General features: G+C 33.9%; 1 pseudogene; it reads right to left on the bottom strand.

Annotated features, from left to right (window-relative positions):
• LOC149579841 (scopoletin glucosyltransferase-like) overlaps nucleotides 1–10,760 on the bottom strand; it is a 101,139-nt pseudogene extending 90,379 nt beyond the window's left edge.
• Nucleotides 10,761–14,744: the final 3,984 nt, after the last annotated feature.

The following is a 14,744-nucleotide window of genomic DNA, read 5'->3' as shown; positions in this document are numbered from 1 at the left end:
CGGCTCTGGAGCCTATCAGCTATCTACACGAGAAGGAGTACTCTTGAATGATCCTACTAACATCATTCATCTCAAGAAGTTATATGCTTGAAGATCCTTGGTATACCCAGCTTTTGAAAAATATAAAAAATAGTAAAGAGAAATAAGCGTCCAATGGTGAAAACTTGGCAATTCAAGCACCTTGGATCTAGGTACCTTGGTGAAAACTTGGTAATTCAGGGGCCTTGTGTACTGAAGACTAATAGATTATCTATCATTATCCTATCCCTCATCCATCCACTCACCATCCCATAAAAAACCTACTTGTTCCCTTGGTGTTCCAACCAAATATCCAACATCTAATGAAGCTTGTAAATACCTCCTATACAGCTTGTAAACCTTGTACCTCAACTTGTAAATCTTATACCACAACTTGTACCATACCTTTTAAATCTTGTACCATACCTTGTACATCCAAAACTTGTACCATATTCCAGCTTGTACCATATTCCAAACTTGTATTATATGCCATCTTGTGTCCCCCTCTTGTAATTATCCTTGTTTATATTCTTGCTTGTACCATATTCTAGCTTGTAAATAATCTTGTATCCTAGTTTGTACCCTATCATGTGCGCACACAAATCCTACTTCACTTAAGCTTTTCACAAAACCCTCAAATTATCCAACTATCCATCTATCACACATTGCAAACATCCAACACACTCTAAAACATTTCCATCTCACAAAACCAACACATGAACAACCTTGTACATTTGTAACATATCTTGGTCTGTCAGCTTGTACATCCTCTTTAACTTAGTACCATTGTATCTATCCATCTTTCATGTCAGTTCATCCTTGATTAGCATCTTGCACACATAGCACAAATCTTGGTTAGCTATTCCAATGCATCCTTTAGCTAGATCTCCTGTCATCAACGTGTTATCCTTCTCAGTTCAGCTTGCCAAGTGCATCACTCATCCAAATCCACTAGCTTAGGTGCTCTCTGATAGATCCTTGTAGGACATAGCTTTCCTCATGTTTGATCTTGGTCCATTAGTACCTCGTCCTACCCATCTCATTGGCAAACGGTTCTCTTTAGTATCTTTTCCAAGCAATCTTTTTGTTCCCTCCACAAGGTTGCCATGATCTTCCATATCATGGTATGCTGCGAATGGGGCACTCTAAGTGTATGGTTTTGATCAAGTCTTTCGTTTGTTTTTTTTTTTCTTGTGGGTTACCCAGTGTCAGTTCCACGCTGTTTCCTTCGGGTTTCATGTGTGATGCTGAGGCAATCCTTGTGTGTTTTTTCTGAATCAGTTCATTAGTCCTCTAGACGATTGGTGGCATGGCCTTGATGTTCTTGGTAACCTTGGTAATTAACCAATAGTCCTATAGCAAATCTAGTGCTCGACTACATGGTGGTACTTCTCTTTGAAGTATCCCCCTTCTCAAAAAGCTTCAATGGATTCCCTACATCTCCATTATACCCCATCCATATCCAACATTCGTCTCTCCTACCCCAGCTTGTGCAACTGTATCTCTCAGAATCAATCATCACTCTTAGCTTTATGGATCCACAATCCTAGTCTTAAGGATTCACCCATCAAATCAATCCACCAAGCCCCATCTTTCAAGATCCACAATCTTAGTCCTAGGGATCTCTGACACCCATCTTCCATCAATCTGACTCTTTGAAATCCTGTTGCCACAACTTTATCTCATCCCATCATCCCTTCCCTTATCCTGAATTTCCTTTTTATGGTGCTCTGCTCCTTCATCCTCCATCTCCCTTGAAGTCTTAAGCTTATTTACTCTTGTGGCTCTGATTCTCCCTTTATCATTCTTCGGTAGTGAGAATTTGAGCTAATTCAGCCCCTTCTCTTTGCCAATTTGATTCTCCTTGCTCATCCCAAATTTTTGTCTTTTTTAAGAAACTGTCAAGCCTCGTTTTCTCTCCTTGCTGCCTTCTTGAGGGGGCATCATGCAGTCCATTATCTCTCTTCTACTCGAGACTAGGGCAACTGTGTTGCTCCATAAAGTCATCTCCATGTCGTTTATATATGAACTTCTTTGAAATAGTGTTGTTTCAACACTATGTCAAAGAGGGGCAAAATGTAGACACCTAAAAATCCTTTAGAAAATAAAGTATTTTTATTTTCTGAAAATGTCCCTGATGACATCATCATTTATTAATTAATTAATTATTTATTTAATTAGTTTATTTTTATGTCATTAAATCCCTTTATCTTAATTAAAAATATTTAATTAAGGAATCCCTCCCAAAAATGTTTAAATCTTATTTAAACATTATTTCTTTATTTATTAATTATTTAATTAATAAATTGACCAAAAATCCCAAAATAAATTATTTATTTATTTTTTTCCCAAAACTTGGCCAATTTTCTTAAGACCACTAACCTCTTCCAAAATCTTCTAATCCTTATTTAATTTCGATTAAAGGCTAATCCCATCATTTCCTACCTCTAATCCCAACTCAAAATATTTAATTAAGATTAAATATTAATCCTCATGTTTATTAAAAATATTTTAATAAATATCTCGTCAACCCAAACCCTCGAAATAAATAAAACTTTATTTATTTCTTAAAAACCTTATTTATCCTCATCCTAGGAAGTTCTAGACTCTTCTAGAAAATCTTCATCCTCATCCAAAGCCTAGACTCTTCTAGAAGATGTCAATCCTTATCTTTGACCCTAATCCTAATCTGCCCCCCTAACCTTGTCACATTCCCTAAACATGGGTTAAGACTTGCTAACTCAAGCCAAAGCCAACAAATATCTCCTCTTTCACCCACCCTCATTAAATGCCATCCACTTGCCCATCTCTAACATCCCTAATCTAATCCTAAACCATCTCTAATCTTACCCTTAATCATTTGCACAATCCTAAACAAGCTTAAGACTTTCCTAAGCCAAGCCAAAGTCTATCCCCTCAAAATATCCCAACCACCAAGCCATAAATGCTTCCACAAAGCCATAAATGACTCTTACAAGCTCATTTATTGCTCTTACAAGCCATTATGAGGGGCTTTATGAGCTTTGAGCCTCCTTTGTTGACCCCTCAACCCCTCTTGCTCTAACCAATGACCCTGTGACATGTGTCACTCCCTGATTGGCTATAAGAAAGCACAATCCATGTGCTCTCTTCTCATGCAATCTGAGCCCTCCATAAGCTTTTCCCCATCCTTGCATCTTAGCCCTCAAACCCTCAAGCCCTTAGCCTATAAATTGGATCTCCTCCCAAGCCATTTTAACACACTCCATCATCCTAAAGCCATAATTCTGTTTTGAGAGCAATTTTCACATCAACCACCACATATCCACATCCAAAATTCAAATCCTCCATTGAAGCTATTTTGAGTATTTGAGAATACATACCAAATCTAAGCAAATAGACACATCCCTAAAATAAGAGAACAATCTCATTGAGAGAGCCCCTTAATGGCTCATATTCTCATTTGAGTTGTTTCCTCTTTGTCTCACTTTATGTTATGTTTAATAAGTTTTTAAATGCTTTTGATTTCTTAATTTAGTATTTCTTGCATGCTTATTTCTCATATATAGATACCATGGTAGATCTAGAGCTTCTATTAAGAATTTAATTATTTTGTTGTTGATGAGATGTTTTTGATTTATCTCTTCAAAATAAGTTTAATCATTTTTTTTCTTTATTCTAAATTAGTAAGGTTTTCTAGAAATATTAATCTTTTCAATTTCACTTTTAACACTAATAACTTAATCATGCATCTTAAAAGAACCCGCACTTGATTAAATTGAAGTTTCAAATTGGATAAAAAAAGTTAAATTATCAAAGATAAGAAATGGAATTAACTAAAAGGGATAAGACTTTTTAATGAAAGTATAACTAATAGTAAACAAGTGGTAACATCTAATGTGTATAAAGAAGTTGTCTTAATGCAGAATGCTGCAAAGGTATCTCATGTCTTAAGAAAATCTAGTGAGAGTTTTGGAGAATTTACATCCTTAAATCTTTCCCTTGATTATAATGATATTTTTTGTAACTATTAATATTCAAACTAGATGAAAAGAAAGGTATGCCTTCCAAAGTATCCAAAGAAGATTTGGGAAAAGTGTATATAAGATCAAAAAATATAAAAGCTTGGGATAAAGAGTTATTAAGGACAACTTTCAATATAATAGAAACTAGGGTATGACCCTTTTAAGTTCGTAATCTATACATGACCTTGGTCCCGAGAAAGATTGGAGGTTTTCTTCTACATTCTTTTCTACCAATGCCTGTTTGAACATAGACATTTGCAATTATATTTCTATTCCAATAAAATCTAAAAGGCTTCAGTTGTTTATAGATCAAAAAATAAAAATAAATTATTTATCCTTAGAATTTTATAAAGTGACTAAATATTTCAATGGAGAACCATGCTTAGAACAACACCATGCCCTAGTAAAAATGATAACCTATTGAAGCCTAGTAACAACCAGGTTTCAAATTAACTATAAATAAGCAATCTCAACTTTTCAAGGTTGGGAAAATTACTCAGCAAATTACAGAAAATAGAGATACAAGGTGGCTTGCATTTTCCAATAGAAATTTTCCTACTTGTTTTGGCGACTCACAGACTTTCAAGTAACCAAAAGTCTACTATGTCCACTAAAGATGTAGGACAATTCACCTTAAATATAGATAATCTACAACAATTTCCTCTTTCCATATTGCCAAAATAACAACAACTTAATACAAGTTGCATCAATTGAGAACAATCCACAAACAAATTTTGGGAGCAGTAGTAAAAAACCTTCAAATATTTAAGATGTTGACCACACATTTTTCTTGTTGTATATAACAATATGATGTCTATGTACTTAAGTGGACGTAGGGAGTTTGTATCTAAAGTGATCGCCATCTAGTGGAGAGAAGGGAGGATCTTAAAGATTCTTGCAAAGAAAGATTTGATAATATTTCATATAAAAACATGTTATCTACTAAGTTGCTTAGCTGGTCTTCCTTTGCAACCATTGTTTGAAACTTGCCAGCCCAAAGTAATTAATCAAAAACTTCTTCAAAATTAATGTCTACTATAGGAAGCCACTTAGACAATTTCCATCACAAATAAAGACTATCACCAATCTCTTGGCTTGTACTACAAATCACATTGCTAGAGTACAATCTTGTAGCATTTCATTATGGTTAATCAAATCTTGTGTTGTCTTTGCATCAAGTTTATGCATTATTAGAACAAATATATTCCCTCTTATCCTCTGACTAACCTACTACATTTTTTTTGTACTTTTTATGATTTTTTCAATTTATAAATTTGGAATTAAGAAGTTATGCCAATCATATTTGAACAACCAAATTTCAAGTAACTCAAAACAACTAAATAATGTGGCATCTATTGCTAGAATATAGAGGAGCACACAAGGCACATCATTTGCTAGAAACCACATGAGGAGCACTAGGAGGGGGCCCATCGGGCCTAGGGACCAACTTAATCCACGACAAGGTAGAGAAGTCGAGAAGTGTCACCAACCACCATCACTATTACTAGGAGATCATTGGTGGGAAGCCCACAAGTAGGGCATGTGAGAGCAGTAGGCAGAAGAGCTACATCCTCAGCAATGATCCCTGGGTAGAGTGTGATCTGCTAAGATTTCAAGAGGCACTCTAGCAATCATATAGGGAGCATTACCCCAATGATTGAGTAGCTCCTAAAGGTGGGAAACCTTGAGAGCCACTTTATTAGCTTGGAATTTAATCTGCATCATTACATTGTTACAAATGCATGCTTTACTATACATAACAACATTTATGTCAAGAAAGTTATGAGTGAAAAGAACAACATTTCTATCTTTCCAAAAGGTAAAAAAAATCTCCATCCTGAAAGTATTTGAGACCTAGATAAACTACCTAGGGAACCAAGGGGAGTCACCCAACAAAACTATATGCCAAGAAAAAGGTTCTAGATGAAATGGCTTAAAAAAATAATGAATCTAGTGCCAATAGTTTTGGTCACATCTATAAAACCAAAAAAAATGCAAAAATGACTTTGGCTACCCATAGAATAGACACTGAGGATCTAGAACCCAAATATCCTTGAGTCGAGGACCAAGGGAAAAGACCTTGAAACACTAGGCACCAAGAAAAATGGGAATCTCAGGCTCAATAATAGAACTCTATTTAGTGTTAAAATGCTTTCTCCACTGAGAAAGGGAAGAACACTGATGCCAATGCTAGTTAAGGGTATAGACCATCGATAGATGGGGAGAAAGCCATCGATACCCCAAACTAAGTTTGTAATTGGTGAAGGGAGTGCTAGGATACCACTTCCAATTTGTCCACCAATGTTGAATAGACTGAATGGCCACCTTGTGAATTAAGTGATATGGAATTACATAAAGCAATAGATCAAAAGTATTTCAATCTGAATGGGCAAGACAGAACTAGACTTGCATATCTTCATAAGATCTAAGACTCATAGAGACCCTGGAAAAGAGGGCCCTAGGTGTCTTGATGCCACATTTGAAAAAACACAGAGCAATAGCACCTTGAGTCTTCTCTAGAGGAACACCCAAGATGGAAAAAAGTAGAGACCACCTAATGTTTTGTTGGTTCAAAGAGAGCCCATCATGAAACCCATCACTAGACTAGTGAAGCAAAGGTTTGACAGCTTCCCAAGCTTTCTATATGCCCTTGATAACAAAAGAGCCCTATATGTGCATAGGTTTTGCATGATGAGAAGGGTTTGAAAGCCAATCCCCTTCCATGCATGCCTATTAAAAGGAAATCCAAAGACAATGTAGTGTCAAACCAAAACCTTCCAAGATTCATCTCTAGTAATGACATGTATAATCCACTTGGCACAAAGTGTGAGGCCTTGCTTCTATGCGGAAAGAAGACCAAGGCCTCCAGACTCTTTGGGGAGACAACAAATATCCTAGGCCACTGTGTGAAAACCATGATCATCAAAACTAGAAGCCCAAAGAAAATCAGAATGTAATCACTCTAATTTCAAATAAGGAACTTTAGAAGGAGCCCAATAGGAAGAATAATACACATGCATAGCTGGCAGAAACTTTGAACAAATCTGAAATTTCCCCATAAGAGAAAGGGGTTAAGTGATCCAATAGTCAAGCTTCTTTTCAATTTTAACAGGCACAATGTTCCACAAATTAACTGGCAAAGCTTGAAAGGTAAAGGGAATTCTTAGAAAGGGAAAATCTCCTAGTGAGTGACCCATTTCCATTTGAACTAGTCAAGCCAAGGCATAGCTGGAAGAAATTTTGCATATAATTGAGGATTTTGTGCCATTGAATAGCAGAACTAGAAGCTTGACAAAAGGTGTCCAAGCATTGCAAGGCATTAGTGATGTTCTCCTCATCCTCCAAAAGAGTGAGAAAGGAATCATCAACAAAGTACCCATTGACCAACTGAGAAGAGGAATTTGGCAAGGAGATGCCACAAACCAAACCAAAAGAAATGGAGTGAGCTAGCAAGTAACAAAACCCTTCAACAACAGGAACATATAAAGCTAGAGCTAGAGGGCAACCCTGTCGAATAGAATGAAAGAGCCCAAAGGCTTTAGATTGGGAGATATTGATAGTAATACAAGCATTAGCATCTCCAAACAACATCTCCACAGAATGAAGAAAATTGGGACTGAAACCTAGAGCATGAAGCATAGCCAAGATGAATGGCCATTCAATGCGATCATAAGCTTTAGAAAAATCAATTTTCAAAAGCACAAATGGCTAACTGGATTTGCAAACCCATTCCTTGCCTTACTAGATAGCAATGATGTTTTCAAGAATATACCCACACTTAATAAATCCAATTTTCTTTGGCCACACAATTAAAGGCAAGAGATGGAAAATTTCAAGAGATGTTGCCTTAGTAATAATCTTATAAGACACATTAAGAAAAGTGGTGTGCTGTCAATTATAGATATCCTCAAGATTGCTAGCTTTAGGTATGAATTTGATGTTTCCTTTGTTGATAATGGCTTGTAGACTCTTAGAATAGAAGGGTTCAAGATAAACATTGTGCAGATATGGACCAATAGACTCCCAGAGGTGCTTGTAAAATTCCTAGGGAAACCCATCACACTAAGGGGTTTTTCATCAGCCATGGAAAAGACCACCTCCTTGAGGTCTTGGATGGTGAGAAGCTACTCACAAAAAGCACATTTCTCGACTACTACGTGGTTTGGAATAACATAAATACACTTTCTAATAGCTTCCTATCGAGAAACTGAATTTCCCTACTAAGAAAAAACATTTTCATAGTCGTGAACAAAAGCTTACAGGATGTCAGGGAGATTAGAGAGAACATAATTGCTCTATTTGATTTTCTTAATCCCAAAATTGGTATGATAGGCTCTAAGAGACTAGAAGAATTCTTTAGAAGTCTTATCACCAACCTCCAACCAATGGAGGCAAGCTTTGATTTGGGCCCCTCGAGCATTATAATTATCCACAATCTATTTTTCATGGCAAATCTTGGTAAGCTGGATTTACAAATCAACATCAAAAGGGTAAAGAGTGAGAGCTTCAGAAGCTTTCTTGAGAGCCGTGGTAGTGGATTTATTAGAGTGTTGCTTGAAAACTACCAATTGTAACCCCATATATGTGTAGAAATCTAGGATTTCTAGTAACAACATCATTCCACCATTGAATCCAACATATCTAAGAAAGCGGACATGGCTCCAAATTATATACACGTAGGATATGAGCAATAGTTGAAACATATGTCAACACTAACATATTGAGGAAAAACTACATCCTGACAACTCACTGGATAGTTGTGTGTGAAGAAATGGTAAAATAAATGGGATAGTGGTCAGATAATGTCACATCTGGTAGAGGAATGACAGGTAAATCATGATCCTTATATATATATATATATATATATATATATATATATATATATATATATATATAGTGCAGTAATCATGGCATGGTTGAAACATTTTAAAATACGGTTAGAGTCATCTTGAAAATTGGACCAAGTGTACTAGACCCCCACTATGCTAGTGGAGGTTAGTATTGGGATCATAAAGGCCCAATTTATTATGCATGTAATACTAGGCTTCCCTTTCCCTAGTTGTTCAACAAAAAGGTAAAATGTTGTCTTTGTCAGAAGCCAACTCAACCATATTAAAATTACCATGTGCATAACCCAAGTAGTTGGAGGCAAGTTGTTAGCCATCCAGCCCCACAATTGAGATCTTTCCACATCATCATTGGAATCATAAGCATTAACTACTCTAAAGGAATGATTGTTGATAGAAAGAAAAAGCCAAATTATTCTATGCATGGGGTCAGAACCATGCAAAATAATAGAAGAATGAAGATGAGCTGACAGAAGTGTAACTACACCACCTCTACTAGTTTCATGCTGAGAGGAAAACGTAATGCCATCTGGCCAAATGACATGACATGCAAAACAAAGCATGAAACTAGAAATTTTAACCTCTTGCATGCACAGAAGATCTAAATTACCAAGTCTATGATGGGTGTCCCTAACATAGTACTTTCTAGAGACATCTGTAAGACCTCACATGTTCCACGACAAAAAAATCATGAAAACTCCTCCATATCTTCGTTGTCCTTGAGAGAGGAGTAACTATTTTGCAAGAAGGTTGAAACTTGGTTGAAGCCACAAGGAAACTCTTCTACATTGATAGCCCTTCATTTCTCCTCTGGTTTCTCAGCATGTTTGGGAGGACTGCGAGAACATCGCACATTCTAAGTCGCAATGGATGATGTAGAAAATGGAGTGTGAAGCAAACAGAAGTGGTAGCCCTTGTGGCCACCTTGATCCCCTATGAACTACTAGGGTTTGAAACCTAAGAAACTGTTGTTGACACTAAAATGGTTGGGGTTTGTGCTCTTGTTGAAATATGAGGAACTGAAATGACAACAACATAGGATTGTTAAGAGTTGAGGGAGTCTTTCACTTGTGCCCAATAGTAGTCCATTCCTCCTTTTGTTTTCCTTTTGTTAGTTTGACAGGAGCCTCCTTGGGTGGGGGTTTAACCCTAGGCATTGCCAAAGGCAATCCCTAGTCTTGTGTTCCACTGACTGACACCTATGATAGGTGTTGGGCACGTTCAAATAGAGCACCTTATGAGAGAAGGTTTTAGAACCAATCTGTATCTCCATAAAATCCTTGAGATGCTTGGAGAGATCAACCTTAATGCAAACATGTTTCTAAGGACAAGCATTGAAAAAAATTTCATGTTCCTTAGTAATAACTTTGCCAAGAGTATTGGCAATCGACTCAATAAAAGGCCAACATAGCAAGGGTAAACTCAAGAACTCAACCCACGCAGGAACCCTAAGCTTTTTGTCATCAGAGATAGTGAAGTCTTACGACCATCTTTGAAAAACTAGTAGGGAGGAATACACTAACCAAGGCCCATTGCTAAAAATTGTGTTTCCTTGAGATGTGTTAGAAAAACAAAACAAATAAAAACCTTTAGTAAGGTGTTGCACAGCATCCAGGTGGACCCCATGAGGAGTCCAACTCGTGTTAACTCATTCTTGGAGCATAGCTTCAAGAGTAGTCCTACCCACAAAATACCCTACCAAGATATGTTGTTCTAACCAATCACAAGAACCATCAAATTCTTGCAAAAGAAGGATAATATCAGGATTACCTTGTGAAATTCCTTCATGACGAATTTGTGAGGACATTTGTTCAATGGAGGTGCCATGTCTTTCCAAAGCAGCAGCATGAACACCAATATCAACAACTGGGTCACCGTTGGCTGGGGCCATTATAAACTAGCCTAAAAGCTCCCTCACTAAATGCAGTTTGACATGTGGTAAACACAGAAGGAGAGCTAAGACAGAGAACCATACACAAGTACACAAGGAAACTCAAAAAATGCATGAAACCTTAGCAGAGCTGTCATCCAACATTTTACTCTTACATGTTTTATGATTGCCTCTAGTTAATGGGATTGCATTTGCACTTGTAGTGAAAGTAGGGGTGACGTATGTCCTCTTCCCCAACCTCTTAAACTTAAATGTTCTCTAGTCAACATTTAGTGGGCTATTTTTTCCATGGATTGTCTAGGTTCAACTTTAATATATTTTCTATAATGAAATGACATTGAGTTGAAATATACTTTATTATTATTATGTTATTGTATCATTATTATAATTTTCTTTTTAATAATTATGCTTAGTTTCTTAACTTATAAAAAACATATGATTGATTCATCTCAATCATTCATATTAAATCTCAAGCTTCTATTGTAGAAAACTATTTTATAATCTCTTCCAATATTCCTAACTTTTAATCTACACATATCAAGTGTATACTCTCTTCCTACATAATTACCCATAAATTGATTCTACAAATAAATCTAAACGTCCAACGATTAAAGGTAGCATTTTATTTAAAAATTAATTATAACATCTTATATATACCAGTTCTCAAAATAAAATCTATGTTGATTTATATTTCATTGTAGTGCTGTTTCTGGACAATCTGTCCAAACCAAAATGACTCAACATGTCTAAAAACTAAATGTTTCAGATGTTTATCAATTTCAGATACGTGGAGTATAGAATTCGCTTCTTGCATGTCTTTGCTCCCTGCTCAACAATGATAGACAGAATGTGGGTTCTCTAGTCCGGCCATTGCCTTTCCGATAATGGAATGAAGAGATCAGAAATGGACTGTAGAACAAAACTGATGTACTTTTATAGGAGCACTAGATCTTAAAAAGGGACAATATACATTGGAATGCAGCATTAAACACAAATGCTATAAATGTATCTTCAACGAATAAAGTAGGTGCCATTAGATGCATTTGACTCGTAGATAGTCCTTTCAGTTTATTGAGCTTCACATGGCACTGGCTAAATGGCCGAATATTTGCACCGGTCATATCCAGTGCCGTCAGCTCCGTCACTCCAATTCCGTCTCCCTTCCGTCTCCTTTTTAATTGTCAGTAAAGAGTACTTTTGACAGTTTGGGAGTTGTGCCAAATTTATTATTTTTAAATTAAAAAATGGAGGGATATGTGTTTTTTAATATAAAATTTCATTACCGAAGTGCCAAGCGCCTCCTCCAGCCCCGTAAAGACACTTACCATTTATCAGTTAATATAATGCGCTCACTTACGAGTTTGGAATGTTTTTTTTAAATGGAAAGAATTTTTCCATTATCTTTTTCATGAAATATGTTAATACATTAAATGTTCTTATTCTTTACATATGTGATAAATTAAAAATTAGAAATTAGAAATTAGAAATCTTTACTATTCATTTTATTTTTTATTTTTTAATTATATTGATTCATTTTATATCATAATTAATATAAAATAATTTATAATTAGTATACCATCAAAACATTGTCAATTAGATTTTTAATTTTTTTTATTATGTTTCCTTTTTCAAATATAAGATTATTTGATTTGAATATTTATTTTTCTAATTTCAAATTAAAATAAAATTTAATATTAGTATTAGTTTCTTGAGCAATTTTAAATATTACAAGAAAAAGAAAATGTAATGAAATTAAAAAAATTTAATAAAAAAATATAATGCTTGTATTAAAAGAAATATATTTATAATAAATGAATTTTTCAATTTTATTAAAAAAATATTTGAATATTTTTAAATAAAGAATAATTATTGGATCTATTTTACAATTCAAATATTTTGTTGATTTTTATAGAAATATAGATTTGTTTATTGGTTAAGAATTTAAAATCTTATTTATTTTAATTTGGTTGATTTTTGTTAGTTTCTAGATAAATACAATAAATATAACTATTAACTAAAATTAAAAATCATAATTTCAACAAAATCTCATTATTTTTTAATAACAATAAATAAATTGTATGTAAAAAAATATAAAAATAAAACATATCAAATATTATTAAAGTAATAGAAATAATATATTTATTAAATTAATATAATTGAAATATAAATCTCAATATTCACATAAGTAAATTATTGAGATTAAAAAACCTATTTTTAATTTTTTTTCTTCATATTATTACAAAGGCGCCTAAAGATTACATATGATTACTCTATTGTCCATAAATATATATAAAAAGACTTCCATACCTAACTAATCTTTGTCCCTATGAAGACAACTTTATATCCATGCAACCTCTATTCCTTTTCACAACCCCACAATGCAAATGGCCATAAGGTTGGCATTGTAGAGATAGATAATTCAATTTTAGAGATTGTCTCATACAAACTCTTATAATTGCATGTGGTTAATCTTGTGAAACACATTTTGACTTGAAAGAGATTGTAATTATTTCTATAAGAATATTTTTATAACAATTTTAAAGAAAAACTAAAAGAGACCTTTTGAAATCATTTGTATTTGTACATTAAAATTTTAATAAAATTTTCATGTTCATATATAAATGCCTAAATTTAATAAAATTTCTATTTATCTATATATAATTTAAATTTTTTTCTGAATTCTATTTCAATTTGAAATTAGGCAAAAAAATTCAAATCAAATAATACAAAAGAAACATAATAAAAAATTGAAAAAATTAATTAACAAACTTTTTGATCAAATTAAACATTGATAAACTAATTACAAATTACTTTATATATTGATTATTATATTAAATGTCAATTCAATCTAATAAAAAAAGTTTAATAGTAAAGATTTCTAATTATTACACACTAATACAAATGGAAAGAATAAGAATATTTATTATATTCACACATTTCATTAAAAAATATTTTAAAAGTTCTAACTTTCCATTTGAAAAAAAACATCCCAATGTAAATGAGCGCATTATATTAAATGGTAAGTGTTGGAGGGAGCTTGGAAGTTTGGTGATGTTCATTAAAAAAACACATTCCACCCATTGTTTAGTCAAAATTAAAAATAATAAATTTGCCACAATTCCCAAATTGTTTTAAAAGTACCTTATACTAACAAGTAAAAAGTACTTTATAGTGACAAGTAAAAAGGAGATGGAAGTTGTAGTAACAGAACTGACGACACTGGCTATGACTGGGTGCAAATATTTGGCCATTTAGCCAGTGCCGCTTCACATGGCTTTTGAATGGAAGATGCTCATTCAACTATGAGATGCATTTGAAGTCCTTTCTATCCAATAGAAATGGATTGTAGAACAAAATTGATGTACATTATAGGAGCACTCGATCTTATAAAGGGACAATATACATTGGAGTGCAGCATTAAACACAAGTTCTATAAGTGTCTCTTCAAGTAATAAATAGGTACATTTTTATGGGGAGTATTTGATCTTTGAAATGTGTTGGTCTACAAGACATTCAGGTGGCCATTAAATGCATTTGACTAGTAGATGGACCTTTTAGTGTCTATGTGTGTGGAGAAGAAATATATAAATGTAAGGCCCACACTAGTACCCTATTATAGATATTGATGAAATAAATATGATTATGAGTTAATTAAGTTATGATTGACATTTTTGTTACTAATAATGATTTATGAGATCCTATTAGAGACTAAAGTAGATTTTGGTTATTATAAGTGTAATACCTATTCAATAACATTAGGTTGAATAGATAAGATCACATAAAAATGAAACTCTATATGTTCAAGCTAGGGACTCGATCAAGGGATTTATAGAATGATTCACTAGCCAAATTAGGAACTTGATGAATTAACATTTTCTCTCATAAGAAATAATAATAGATGTAGATTATAACAACACCAAAACATAAATGGTTGCATTCATAGATTTTTTAAAATCATGATGACATAATTTTAGAAAAATCTAA

The sequence above is a fragment of the Cupressus sempervirens genome, chromosome 1 (assembly GCF_028749045.1).
Source record: "Cupressus sempervirens isolate cs-2001-9-10 chromosome 1, ASM2874904v1, whole genome shotgun sequence".
Classification (NCBI taxonomy): domain Eukaryota; kingdom Viridiplantae; phylum Streptophyta; class Pinopsida; order Cupressales; family Cupressaceae; genus Cupressus; species Cupressus sempervirens.
The sequence above is the reverse complement of the archived record's forward strand: the minus strand, read 5'-3'. Positions and strand labels throughout refer to the sequence as shown.